Source organism: Apus apus, chromosome 7 (genome assembly GCF_020740795.1).
Source record: "Apus apus isolate bApuApu2 chromosome 7, bApuApu2.pri.cur, whole genome shotgun sequence".
Classification (NCBI taxonomy): domain Eukaryota; kingdom Metazoa; phylum Chordata; class Aves; order Apodiformes; family Apodidae; genus Apus; species Apus apus.
The window spans coordinates 21,140,936-21,154,622 of NC_067288.1; the positions used below are offsets into that span (position 1 = coordinate 21,140,936).

The 13,687-nt window shown below is 47.3% G+C and overlaps 1 protein-coding gene across 3 annotated transcripts in view; it reads right to left on the bottom strand.

Annotated features, from left to right (window-relative positions):
* Positions 1 to 8,955, bottom strand: part of ERI3 (ERI1 exoribonuclease family member 3) — a 131,729-nt gene extending 122,774 nt beyond the window's left edge. The window contains exon 1 of one of the 3 annotated variants that reach the window (XM_051624670.1): positions 8,879 to 8,955. The gene's annotated coding sequence lies outside the window, so the exon portion shown is untranslated. The other 2 variants (XM_051624671.1, XM_051624672.1) reach the window with 2 other exon arrangements.
* Positions 8,956 to 13,687: the final 4,732 nt, after the last annotated feature.

Sequence of the window (13,687 nt, forward strand, 5' to 3'; positions counted from 1 at the left end):
CTCCTTCCCAAATAAATACATCAAACAGCCATCACCTTCTGATGCTTCCATTTAAAAAATGTAACAAATTGTATGATCCACATGGGATTGCCTGGATATCCACCCTACCCTTTCTTGCTTAAAACAATGCAGGAAAAACTTGACAGAACTGTGACTGCCCAAGGTGGGCCAGCCTTGGGCTGTTAAGAAGTTTATTGGGATGAGAGTTCAAGGCCAGCTCACGGAGGTGTTACACAGCTGGGTAAGTACAGTGACCAACAGCAAAACAAGTGCATTTCAACAACCCAGTCCTGTTGAACAAGGACATGGGTATCCCCTCTCTAAACATACACATACACTGACCTCACTACATAGAGATTTAAAATCCATCCCCACATTTGGTCTCACAGCTTATGGCTCTGAACAAGAGCTCCACGGCATCCACCCAGTTTCAGAGCCTAGCTTCCCTGCACCTGTCCTGGTTTTTCCCTCTCCTGAGAGGGACAGGGAGCACCAGCCACAAGACAGGGAGCTAAGAAGGACGAGGCAAAGTGGAAGACTCACCACCCACAAACAACATTGCTGTGTGCACAAAAGACAGCGTTTGCTCTCTCCCACCCGTTAGTCCTGCAGGTAAATAATGCACGTGCCAAAACACACACTTAATGAGGTAAATAATATGCCTTGAAAAACAGCTAAATCTGTATTTACCTGCGAGACCAGAGAAACTTGGAAGGACCAGATTAGGAGATAATTGCGGCTGAGCAGGTTGTGTGCTTCAGGTAAACACGCATTTGGTAACCTTCCCTTTCTAAGGTTTTGAGTGAAAGGCAAAAATCAAAGGAGCTGAGATGTTTAAGGACCGAGTCAGTGCTCAAACTGCCAATTCCATGGCATGAATGCATCCTCATCTTATGGCTTTCAGGTTTTGGGTGGCTGCTTGCTCTATTAAAGCAGCATACTAGGCAGCAGGTATCCAAAAACCTGAAAATTCATGTTACAAAGCCACAACAAAGAGCCCAACACTGCATTTATCCTAAAGAGGCTCAGTTTGACCAGTTGCTTTTCCATCTACAGCTTTTGCTGTCATTAATAAATGCATTACAGCCAAACAGAACTTAGTTATATTCACTTCTAACCTGCCCCAGATAAGAGATATTTAAGGTATACATGCTTTAAATCTTAAAGCTACCAACTATGAATCTGAAGGCCCATCACAGCAAATATAGTATCTCAAAATAAAGCAGCTTGTAAGTTGGTTGCAGTAAAACCTGCTCTTTAGCCTACTGCATAAAGTAAAACATACAGTTGGAGTGGAGAAGGCAGGCAGACTCCAACCCCTATATCAAACACAGGCAACAAAACATACTTCATCTACCTACACACAACAAGATCAGTACTTCTCCAATGTATCTTAATCAGCAAGAATAAGGCATCGGACATGAGCCCTGTGAACCTTCAGGTTGGCCCACACCATGTGCAGAGGTCCTGTAGCCACAAAGTCCACACGACAAAGGAGAACCAGCCATCTTGGCAGGATTCAGACATGTCACCATGTGGACATGGCAGCACCACTCCAGACCCCAGCAGGTCTGTGTCATACGGCTACCATGGGACACTAGCAGAAGGAAATAACAGCCAACAGCTAGTGCTGCTTGCAGTAACAATTTGTGCAGGTGATGCATGTCTGATGACAGGATCAGGTTCTGCATCCTAAAAGCAGCCTCTCTCCCTCCCCATCCTCCCATGTAGCAGGGCGAGCAATGCTCTGAGCAAAGGTGCACCAGTGGGGTACTGCACGCTAATTCCCCTGCACAGGTGGCACACAAATAAGACCAACTCCACTGCAAACACTGCACCTTTGGCCAAATGAAGTTTTAACCTCATGTTTACCCAGCCACTGCTTTAGGTGCCCTGGGAAGACCTCACATCTTCTTTGGCAAGGTCAGAGTGCCACAGAGCACAAGATCGCTGGTGAACAACCACACTTTATTAAAAGTCATGCAAAGCATCTATAGCAACTATGACAATGCAGAGCACCAGTCATCCCATATTTTTTTCCAACTGACAACAATGTTAGCAACACATCTTCAAAAATTAGAAACATAACTCCACACGTTTAGTGATTGTTTCCAAATCTATATATAACAACACATGTATTTCTTATGCACACAGGGTCAGATTATAATCTCAGATGGTGAAAACTATCTCATCTGGCATCCAACCCTACCGGGTTAATATTTCATATCACACAGCTCCTTACACAGACACATACAAAATGTAATGGGACCACAAATTAGGGCTGAGTTCAGGAATTATTTTGACAGATTGCACACAGACCCAGGAAAATGTGACAGCACTTTACATTTGCAACACCCAATAACCTGGAAAACAGCCACATGTGGTGGGGTTCAGATGGAGGAGAAAGTTTGTGTTATGTGCTGTGTAACAGCATGCGCCACGTGTCACATCAGCTATAATCAGCAACTGTCTGTTAAAGATATTTTTAAACAAAAATTATCTCTGGTTATCAGCTGCAGGCAACATGACAAGCTCAGGCTGACCACAGCTCTCCTTAATGGCCCAAGCACAGGATACTAAAGCACAAGTTTGATCACCAGCAAGTAAAGAAAGCCAAGAGAAAGGCAAGTGTCAGCTGGAGCAGAGAAACTGCACCAGTGGCTGTCATGCTCCAGGCTTCCCACTGGGCAGGCTGCTTAGTGACAACCACGAGAGGAAAGAAATGGGATAGGGAGCTCCTGCCACATGAAGGGACATTCGTTAAAAAAAGCCAGCAGGGCATTCCAAGTGTCTTCCCCCACCTGCAGGAAGGCCCCAAAGCCTTCCTGTACACAGAGATGTGTACCACACAAGGTGCAGAGGGTTCAAACTCATCAAGAGAGACCAATCAGCCTACAACCTTGAGCTTAGTGGGTTCTTTGCACATAACATTAATAGTTCCTTTTTACAACCACATCCAATTAAAACCACCTGGCAGCAAGAGAAGACATAACTACAGCAGCCTGCCTTTAACCCAAAAATATTCCCCTTCCCTGTCCAGTTTGCTAAACTGATGCAGGGAGAGGGCAAGAAGACAAACACCTAAACTCAGGTTAGAGGAGTAACCCAAGAAATATGTTTTACAAGAGCATCCATTTAAACATTAAATTACTTCATTATGCCAATAGAGCTCTCCACCATATTAAAAAAAACAACCAAAATAAAAAACCCTGCACTAAGCTAAAGGACAAGACAAGCTAAAATTAAAAAGTAAAAGCAAGTGAGCCTTCGGAGTTGCATGCTTCAGTTGGCTCCCCGTACAAAGCCTGGGTAGGGGCAGCTTGTGACTCCTGGCCTCCGACAGAGCTCAAGGCTAAAGCAATCAAAAACAATCCAAAATGTAAGTCAGGTTTGTCTTAATTTATTGAAGTATAGTGTCTTATTTTATTAAAGTATAAAGAGTAAAAAAGAAAGGATAATAAAGATGCTTTTTGCAGAACAAAATGGCATACATTTAGCAACACCTGGAACAGTCTCTAACAAAAAATGCAGGACTTCCATTTTGGTAGCTGTTCAAATGCATACTCAGAGGTCAAATGTGAGCCCATATTTCAGTTGTGTGAAGACGTAACTGAAGAACAATAGAGATAACTCTGTATTATTTTTTTTTTAATCAACCTTAACCTAAACCAAAATATTTCATCAGACAGACTACAGTCCAAAAGACAGCACCTGGCTAGCCTGCAAGGCAGGAAATGAGAGACTAAGAACCAAACCAGCTTATCCACTGTCACCATGCAAACTTGGAAAAAAAAATACATAAGGTAAAACAAACAACAAAACACAAAGCTTTTAAAACTGTTTTAATAATGTAACATGATTTTAGACAGATAAATTTGCTTCTTTAATTTGTTAACCTCACAATATCATCCCTTGAACATGAATCCAGTCCACTTCCATGGTTGCACTCCCTTCATTTTTGGCTGGGTTTGTCTCCACAGTGCTGCTAGACAAGCAAGCCCATGTTTTGGAAAATCTGTAACATAACTTTCCCAGAGCATTGCCATGGGATGCCTATATACTGTCCCATCATTACTCAGCCTGGATACAACTTGGTATTAATCACTTTGTTTTTACAGCACTCTGCAATCGCAGCCAGCCTCTTCCCACCACAGACGAAGAGGTCCCTGTTCTCAAGAACTTACAGTCTAAAATGAGATGCAACATAACAAGTGGGGGTAACAGCACAGAAGAATGAAGGTTACCAGACCAGTCAGGCAACTGCTCATGTGGGATATATGTGCATTTTGGTAGGTAAATTAAAGAAAATAATTCACTCTATACAGGCATCAGCTTCTCCCTATATGGGAAGGGATAAGTGAACACAGAACGGCTTGACTAAAGGATGGAGGGCACTCTCAGGTAAAGGAAGATCTCTCCCATTTCTTGAGCTCATTCTTCCCGCTGTATTCCTTGGCTGATATGTCAACAGCTGATATGTCAGCTACGTCAGAGCACCAGAATCTCTTCCATTGTGACATCACAGACGTGATGGCTTGTGAGATCACAATGAGTGAGGCAGCGGCGCTGATTAGTTAGGGAGGCACTTGCTGGGTCTATCACACCCTACGAGCCTGGGAAACAAACACATCTCAGTTCACTTGACAACACAGTGAAACCCACATGAGACTCCACACCAGCAGGACACGAACTTGTCCTAGCAGACCACCCAGGAGCCATCCCAAAGATGCACAGTACAATTCCATTCCAATTTTATTAGGCCATCTCTGCTAGGCAACCCACTTTTGTCAGCTCCTTGACTCATCTCCTAAGACAGGCTTTGCTGTGTATTTTTAAACCTTCTCCAAAAGTAACCACAGATAGACAAAACAGGTCTAAGCTGAAGTCTGAAGAAATTCCACACAGTAAAGAACTGGTCACTTAGAGGAAATGTAGAGGAAAGAAACAACAAAAATTAAAACAAAGAAGCAACAACAGAGGCACAGGCAGCAAGACTGGAAAGCCACAGTGGAAGAGTAGATTTGGTATAATGAAGAGAATTGGTATAATGAAGAGAACAGTTGCAGAGAATCAGACCAAGAAACCTCTAGTCCACTCTCCTTCCTCTGTGTGGGAGCCCTTAGAAAATGTGTCAGGGTTAAGCTACACAAATGGAGTTAGCCAAACCAATAGTTCTGGGAGGCCAAAAAGAGGCAGACCTGTCCTTCCTTCTTGGTCTTGCTCCCCTCCCAACTACCTTACACCAGTTCCCGAGCTTCTCTGGCCCCTCTGTGAGCCAATTCAACCACAGGAATCTATAAAAGGGGCTAGTGCATCCAGAAAAAAACACACTATTAAAATAAGATAGCTTCCTGCTGGTTTAGTGAAACAAATCAGCTCAGGGCCAGGCTGGGTGAGTGCCAAAGCTCCAAGGAAGGGATGGGCCCATGCTGGCAGAAGCAGGAGGGAGACAAGCCATTGGGAGCGACTGGTTGGCTCAGCCACTCACCAAACCACATACTCGGACCAGGATACAGACACCTGGATGGTGTGTCACTTTGCAGGAAATGGAAAAGATATCTTGGCTCTAGCAGCATAAACACACAAAATTTGAAGTGGGAAAGTCCATCAGATCATCCTGTCTGAAGCTCATGTAATGTTGGCCACAAAGTTTCCATATCATTACTCCTGAATTGAGCCCAAAGGTTTTAACATCTTTCAGAAAAGTTTAGGCCTACAATTGCAGCATCATGAATGGAGGCTCCCCACTACCTTCAGACAGCTCGTTCCAATGGACAATCCATTAACTGTCAAAAAATAACGTACCTTAGTTTTCATCGGAGCTTTCCCAGCCCTGGTCTTTGGAGCAAGTGCTAAAATTTTTGGCATTTCAGTGCCCTCAAATCACAGCAGAGCTCCTGGAGCCAGGAGTAAGAGATTTGTAGCTACTACACTTTTCTTCAGTTAAAGCAACTATTGCATATTGGTGTAATTTAGTGGAAAGGAGACATACCAGGTCACCCTTTATTTCATGGACTATAGAACACATAATTACGTGATTTTCATACACATAAATGCCAAAGTTGTTCAAATCACTTATACAGCCACACACCTTGCTTATCTGAAAAATGAACTTAAAGGTTAGCACCTCAAGAGTACCAAATTAATCCCAGGCTGAATTCAGGGAGACAACACTTACACTGCTCAATACACTAGTCACTTCTGATTTTCACAAATGAGTTCCAGAAGTCTTAAAAGAAAGGTTGTACCCTGCCAAAACTCTGTCCTGGTAGACAGGCAAATGGTCCAAGCAGGCTAGCAATGGGGCATGGTTTCCACACAAGCCTGTGAGCCCAGAAAACCAGCCAAGGAAGCTACCAACCCTAATAGTTAGCCACAAAAGCAGCAACAACTGTAACAAACACAGCTGAAATTAAAAAAATAAAATAATAATTTTAAAAAGTGAAAAATCTGGTTTGTAATTGGGATTGAATTTTAGCTTTTTAGCTGCACAATGTAACTGGAGAGAATACAACTGCTCTGCTGGCATTTAGCCAGCACAGGTTAACTTCTCTAAAAGGAGAGAAAAGTTGACAAATGGTGTCTAGCAGCAACACCAGCACCTCTGCTCTAGGTTACATTTTGAGAGCCATCACTTGTCCTCTTCTCCACTGGTTTGCCACTGCACCATGCTGGTCTGTTTACTAGAGTAAAACACCAGGAGCCTTGGGATGACCATTTCCAGCAATAAGAGGTGCTTCAGATCCAAGGACAGACTTGTAAAAAATGCACAGTTGCTTAATGGCCCTCCGGGCTCTCCTGGAAGTACACCCCCAGTGGTGAACAGCTACACTGTGTACCTGAACTTCATCAGACTCTGCAGTCTTGTGGCCCTTTACTGGAGGTGGCTACTGGATCAACACAGTGGCAAAGTACAAAAACTTCACACATTTAAGTTCCTTCAAGAACTCCATTTACAAGAGTTAAGGGGGCAAAAAAGTAATATAAAGAAAATGAAATCAAAGGCTATCAAAGTTAACAGAACCAAAGCAAGATAAGCACCAAAACAGCTGTATTCAGGCCTCCTAAAGGAATTAAACTGAAGTTAAGTATCTCTCAACTGCAGAGCAGAAACTTTAGGTCATATCAGTGTATGCTCAGTCCACGGACTTCTTTATTTAGCATCAAGCACAGGAGCATTTTCTTTTTAATGCTTTAATGGGTTTATTCTTTTGGATTTTGGTAACACTCAAATCTGGCTACACACACTAACTCAAAAAAAAACCCTAAAACCTCACACACAAAACCCGAGCACACCAGTTATACACAGCAACCCAAAGTTTGAGAGGAACAAGATCTATAAAAGGACCACTCTTTGAAAAAGGCAAGCATTTAGTCTACACTATAACTTAACATGAAAACTCAGTTGTAAAGGCCAGAATACAGTGCTTGAAAAGGGAAACAAAAATATCTGACATCAAATTTCCCAAGCCTACACACTGAAGAGTAAACAGTTGGGACTTCTAACGCATTGCTTATTTTAAGAATAATTCACTCTTGGAGATAAAAGTTAAAATGCCAACATCTAGTGATATAAATTGTTAAAATGTTGCAATGAGCAACTAAAGGATAAAATAAATGAATGTTACCACTAAAAAAAAAATACACCCCCACACAAAATAAAAAACCTCAAACTACTGTCTAACAGCATCTGATGGGACCAGCCCTTTGAACTGTTCCTGCCTGGAGCCCTCTGCACCTCCCATTATGATACAGTGCAAATATTAACCTGTTAGAAAACCTGCTGCTCCCTTTCATCACAGCTGAAAGAATATTAAAAGTTCAGACTGAGCAGCAGCAGCTGTCAATCCACCAATTTCTGAACACAAAAGCTCGATAAGGAAAAGAGATAAGTAAAGAAGTAGTAAAACAAACAATCAGGCTTATTAGCAAACAGGCCAGCAATGACCACATAAATCCACCAGACACAGGACTTGTAAAAGACAGAAGATAAGAAGTAAATGACAACACCTTTTCATATACCTCAGTTTAGAATAAACACCTGTAACAGTACATCAGCAAGAAATGGAGAAGAAATTCCTAATACCAGTTTGAAAACAAGTAAACAGATCCTGCAGTTATAAGCTTTCTCAAGTTTACTTCAGCCTCAAGATCTAAGACAGGTGACCAGCTCAGTCTCATCGAATGAAAAAAAAAATAAAGAAGTCAAACCTCCTACTCCCTCTTTCTAGGAACCCTCACATCCCAAATGGAACATGAAAAATGCCCGTGGCTGCTCCCTCCAGCTCACCCCGCACGACCCCCGCTCCCCAGGAACTCAGGGCTTTCCCTTCCTCAAGCCCGAACGGCAACTGGTCCCGCTCCGGCTGGGACCCGGGGGACCCGCTGCCACCGCCACTCTCCAGACTTGCACCCGAGGCAGCTCCCGAGGAGCAGCGGGCCCGGCAGCCCCGAGCTCCGCCAGAGGAGCCGGGACCCGGCGTCGACCAGCCGAGGCGCCGCACGCCTGCCCGCCGCTGCCCCGCGCCCTCACCCCGGCCCGGGGCCGCCCGCCGCTCCCACCGGCCTCCCCACGCCCCCGCCCCGCCTCTCCAACCCGCACACCCCCGGCCGCCGACCCCGCGCAGGCCCTGCCACCGCGGGGGCCCAGCCTGCGCGCCCCCTTCCCCGGGCCAGGCCTCCAGCCCCGAGCCACGGCGGCCCCACGCCTCAGCCAGGCCTGCCGGGCCCCCGCGCCGCCCGGGCCCCGCCGCGGCCCTGCCGCCCCCCGCTGCCCGGCGGCACCGCTCCCCCCACCGCGGCGGGGCCGCCCCGGCCCGGCCCCGGCCCCCCGCCCCGCACACGCTCCGCACCACGAGTCCCCAACGCCGCCGCTCACCTCCGCGCACTCCGACCCCCGACCCCGCGCTGAGCGGCAGCGCCGCCGCCCAACCGCCGCGCGCCCGCCGCCGCCGGGGGCGGGGCTTCCTCCCCGCCGCGCCCCTCCTGCGCAGGCGCGGCGGCGCGGGGCACGCCGGGAGCTGTAGTTCGGCAGCGCCGCGCCGCCCCGCGCCCCCGCCCGCCGCGTGGCCGCGCCTCGACGCCGGGTCCCCGGGCACCGGCCCGCGAAGGCCGCGTCGCTGCGTGCTCAGCGGCCTCCCCTTCCGTCCCCCCCCATCCACTCACCTCCCGGTGCTCCCCGCGGCCACCCCTTCAGCACCCCCCTGCCCCCCGGGACGCCCCCCGCGGCGTCCCCACTGCCCCCCTGCCCGTCCCTTCGGGCCTCCCCGCTGCGCTCGGCCAGGGCGCGGCGGCTCCAGCAGACCCCGCGGCTCCAGCAGACCCCGCACCAGCCGCAAGCGCAACGCCGCGCCGGGCGCTCGCTTTGGCTGCAGCGCAGAGGCCCGTCCCCTGCGCCGGGGCAGTGCTGCCCGCGGGTGCGGGGCTCCTCAGGAGCCCCCCCGGAGAGCTCACCCATCTCCCCCAGCTCGCAGGGCTGCCCCACCTCGTGCTGGGTCAGGCTGCTGGTGCTTATAACTCCTTGTCAATCTTAAAGGCACCTGGGTAGGAGTAACCTACTCAGGAACCGCAGCTGATGCCGGCCAGTGGTTCCTCCCGCTTTTGTATCTGCGACCCGTCTAAGCCGGCTGGAAGCCTGCAGCTGTTCTTCCTCCACCCTGCTTGGACATCAGTCTGGCTTCCAGGTCTTCTGCGTTTGTGCAGCTCTCTGATCCTAAAACCGTGCCTGGACCTTGCCCAGTCTCTGCTGAACACCCCCAAGCTGTGGCATCTCCTCCCCACACACGTGGCTGGCACCCTCCACCAGGACTTGCCTGCAATGATAACTGATTTGTAGCCTAGTGCCCCGCCTGTAACCCTTGGAAAGTGCAGCTGCAAGGAGAACGTACTACCTGGGGACATTCCCCACTTTGCCACCTTCCTTGCCCCCCACATTAACTCACGCCTCCAGATGACAAGCCAGCAGCTCCTCTGCACTGTCCCAGACACACATGTGCTAAGAGCAAACTCAGGGTCACTGACCTACATAAACAGAACTGCAAGGTATCCAAGAAGCCACCTCATCCATCCTGTGCCCACAGGCAGGAACAGTCCTACCTCCCTATCATCTTGCTGTCCTTTTCAAATCATCCCTTAAGCCTTTCTCTGGCTCTGTGTCTAAAAATATTGGACAAAGGTAAAGCATCAGGGTGCAGGGATCTCTGACTGCTGCTCCACGCAAGGCTGCTCACACTTTCCTGCCTGCCTGGATGGATCTGCCTGGAATTTATCTTTTTGCTCTCTTTGTATGGAGCCTTGAACTTGGGAGGCCTGAATCACGAAAGTACCATGTCAGAACTAAAAAAATACCAAACAACAAAATACCAACAGCAAACCATTTAATAGTAGAAAGAGTTCCTTTAAGCCCTCTTAGATTTGGCATCTCTCAGCCTGCCACATAAGCAAGGATAATGTGAAGTTTTACTTCTAAGCTTAGCTGTATCACTGTGGTTTGTCAAGCCTTTGGTGACTGATGTGTGGTTTGCCAGGAGCCCAGGAGAGCAAATTGAGGGCCTTTGCACTGTGGTGTTCCTTGAGCAATCTGTCCCTGCTCCTCCTTATCAGGGATGGAAACTGGCTGAGACGTGCTTGAAACCACACTGTAACCCCAAAGCTTGGAATTTTGGGCTTGCAGGCTTCCTGTGTTTCAAGGAGGCTGAGAGAGGAGGCCTTTTCACTGCTGACCTCTGAATCTAGCAGTAGAAAATATTTTTTCCTCAGTCTAAACAAAAAATGAATAGCTCAGAGATGTCTGTATGTCATTTTTTTCATCAGCCACACCTGGTGCTGTTTCCCAGGTTTGTCAGGCAGCACAGCAAGCAGGAGATTTTCTCCTAACAATATTTTTTATTTGTGGGGGGAATATCTTTTCCCACATGAGCATTTGCAATAACCAGGAGCCACATCCTGGCTTCTGCCAGCCTCAGTGACCCTCTTGAGATCTGTACAAGTTGTCCTCCAAACACTGCAGGACAAAAATGTGATTGCCCACAGCACCTGCACTTTCAGAAGAGGTCTTCTTTTCCTGGCACAGCTATCCACTGTTGGAGAAGGCACCTAAACCAGTTTGAGGAGACCCATGTTATGCTAAATACTGTCACTCTTTCTATAGAGTTCACATCTGAGCCTGTCTTATGTGAGTGTGTATGTCTCAAATTAAGACTGCAGGTCACTGAAAATGTCACCTATAGATTAATCTGGCTCACTCCAGGCTTCTGTAAAAATTAATGAGGGTGATCAGTAGATATCCTATGGCTTCCCCATTGATGCACATGGACCCTGTAGCATCCTTGCTGAGATCAGCTCCCCTTGCCAAGGGACTCAGTTGGTGGCAGAGCTGTGAAACGCAAAGGTGAACAAGTGCCATGGGGCCCTTGTCAAACAGTGTTCATAAACTGGGTCATGCAGATGGGTAAAAGGGTGCAAAAGGGCTGAATGTTGCTGATCGGGGTCACCTTAGTTATTCCTGGTAGCACAGCCCATGCCAGTCCTGCTACCCCATTGCCTCAGGACCAAGAGAATCAGCCCCCTGACAGCCTGAAAGCAGGTGAGCATGTTTCAGGAGCAGCACTGGTGTCTTAATTGCATGTCCTACTTTAGAGATTTTGGGATGGCTACAAGAAGCCCGAAGCAAACATGGACCAGGCTGGGGCAGTGTCTGAGCTGTCCTGATTTACACGAAGCACTGTCATCAAGCACCGGGTGGAAAGGGCAGCTCAAAGCTTCCAGCTCTGCCCCCCTCTCCTATGGCTGCATCCCCTGTGCTGCTGCCAGCAGATGCAGCAGCCTGGTCTCCAGTTACCTGTAAGTTTTATTTGTTTTAAAACCCTGACAGTTTCTTAACAAAGCATTCTTTCATTCAGCACAGACATGCAGCCACCTCTGGGCTGGCAGATGGACAGGGCTTCACAAGGATGCAGCAACCGTGGAGCAGGCTAAGGCAGAAAACAAAACAAGCCGTCCCTCCAAACCCATGTGGCAGCTCCAGGGGATCCTCCGTGTGAAAAAAAAAGGCCCACCCTAACCAAAGATGAAGTATCAGGTCACTGCCGGCTGCTGGGTCAGTAGAGAGGAGGAGGAAGTGTTCCACCAACCAGCCCTGCTTCTGGTGCCTCCTTCCCCAGGGCCCATGGATCACAGCTGCAATAAAAACCCTGGGATTTTATATGGTTAGGGCAGAAAGAAACATCACCTCGTTTTAAAGGCAACTCCTTTAATTCTGTTCATCTGCTTATGCTGAATGCAACTTTTGAACGTCTTATAATACACATGGCAAGTAGTCTTGTATCACTGTTTTCTACTTAACAAGTTAATAACATGCCAACCCAAATCCTTCAGTTCTTAATGCCACCGGTGGGACTCATTAACCAACGTGAACACATATTTAAGGGAATACCAATGTTCACAACACACATTTTTATATTCATGTTGTCATTCTTGAGACCACAGCTCAGTTCATGTATTCTGTTGAAACATTTGTTCGCAGAGGATTTTTCTCTCCCTTTTCCTCTAAACCCATATACTATCACTGGGATATCAGTCTGGTGAATGATATTAATGACAGCTTGTCATCATGGGAAGCTATTCCTAGCTCTCAATTAAAGGGTGTTTTGAAAGAAAGCAGCTCATTCAACTCCAGTGGGAGCAACTGTGTCTCATTGTTAGACAGTGACCCCCTTGATGAATTTGGGAGAGCAGCAACAGCAGCTCTGTGGGGCCAGGAGGTTTGTCAATGCAGCACAGGGCTTTTGGGTGACAGTGACAGGAGATTTTAAAGGTGCTGATGTCCTTAGCACAGGAAAAGCAAAAGAGGAATTCAGATCCTAAAAGCAATCTGCATGTAGGCGTGTAGGCCAGGAAAGGAGTCCCAGAGATACTGAGCCATTCCCCTCCATCTTGTACTAGAATTTCCCATCCAACATCCCAGTAAATTTACCAACTTCCATCTTCAAATACATTTGTTTACTTGCCCGCACTAACCCAAGTAGAAGGCTTCTTCTGGTCTTCTCTGCCTGATAAATGGGAAACTTCCTCTAATTCTCAGGAAAAAAAATGTATTCATAGCTAGTTTACACTAATTTATTCAGGCAAAATTATCCTTTACTTTGACTTGTGGGGATTTTTTCTCCCCTGGTGTATTTACAGGCATCTCTCAGATCCCAGTTGTCTTTGTCATCTTTGTTTTACTGGGCTAAACTAACCATTTTATTCATGTGACTCCTCACCACCATGGCTTTGCATTTCCCACACCATCTCATCAGGCCTCTGCACCTGCTGCACTTTGAATTCAATTTTCTTGAATACAAGCACCCAGACTGGTACATGGTATTCCTGTGCCTGACTCGAAGATCTCGTACAATATTTGTCACTTGACCCTATAAATATCAGCCATATAAACATGCTTGATTTCTGTATTTCCCCCCTCAACAGGGTGGTCTACTCTCAGGGCTTTCTGTTCCTTTTATTTTCTTAAGCAGTCCTTGCACAGTAATAAAAATGTACAGACTCAGTGGGGATCTGTTTTAACTTCAAATGTGCTGATTCAGTTCAAAAACCATTAATTCAGCCGGAATCAGGGCCGTGGGGTGGAAATCCTTTTCCAGTTAAAACAGAGGTGAGAGGGACAGCCTTCAGCAGGCTAGGAAATAAA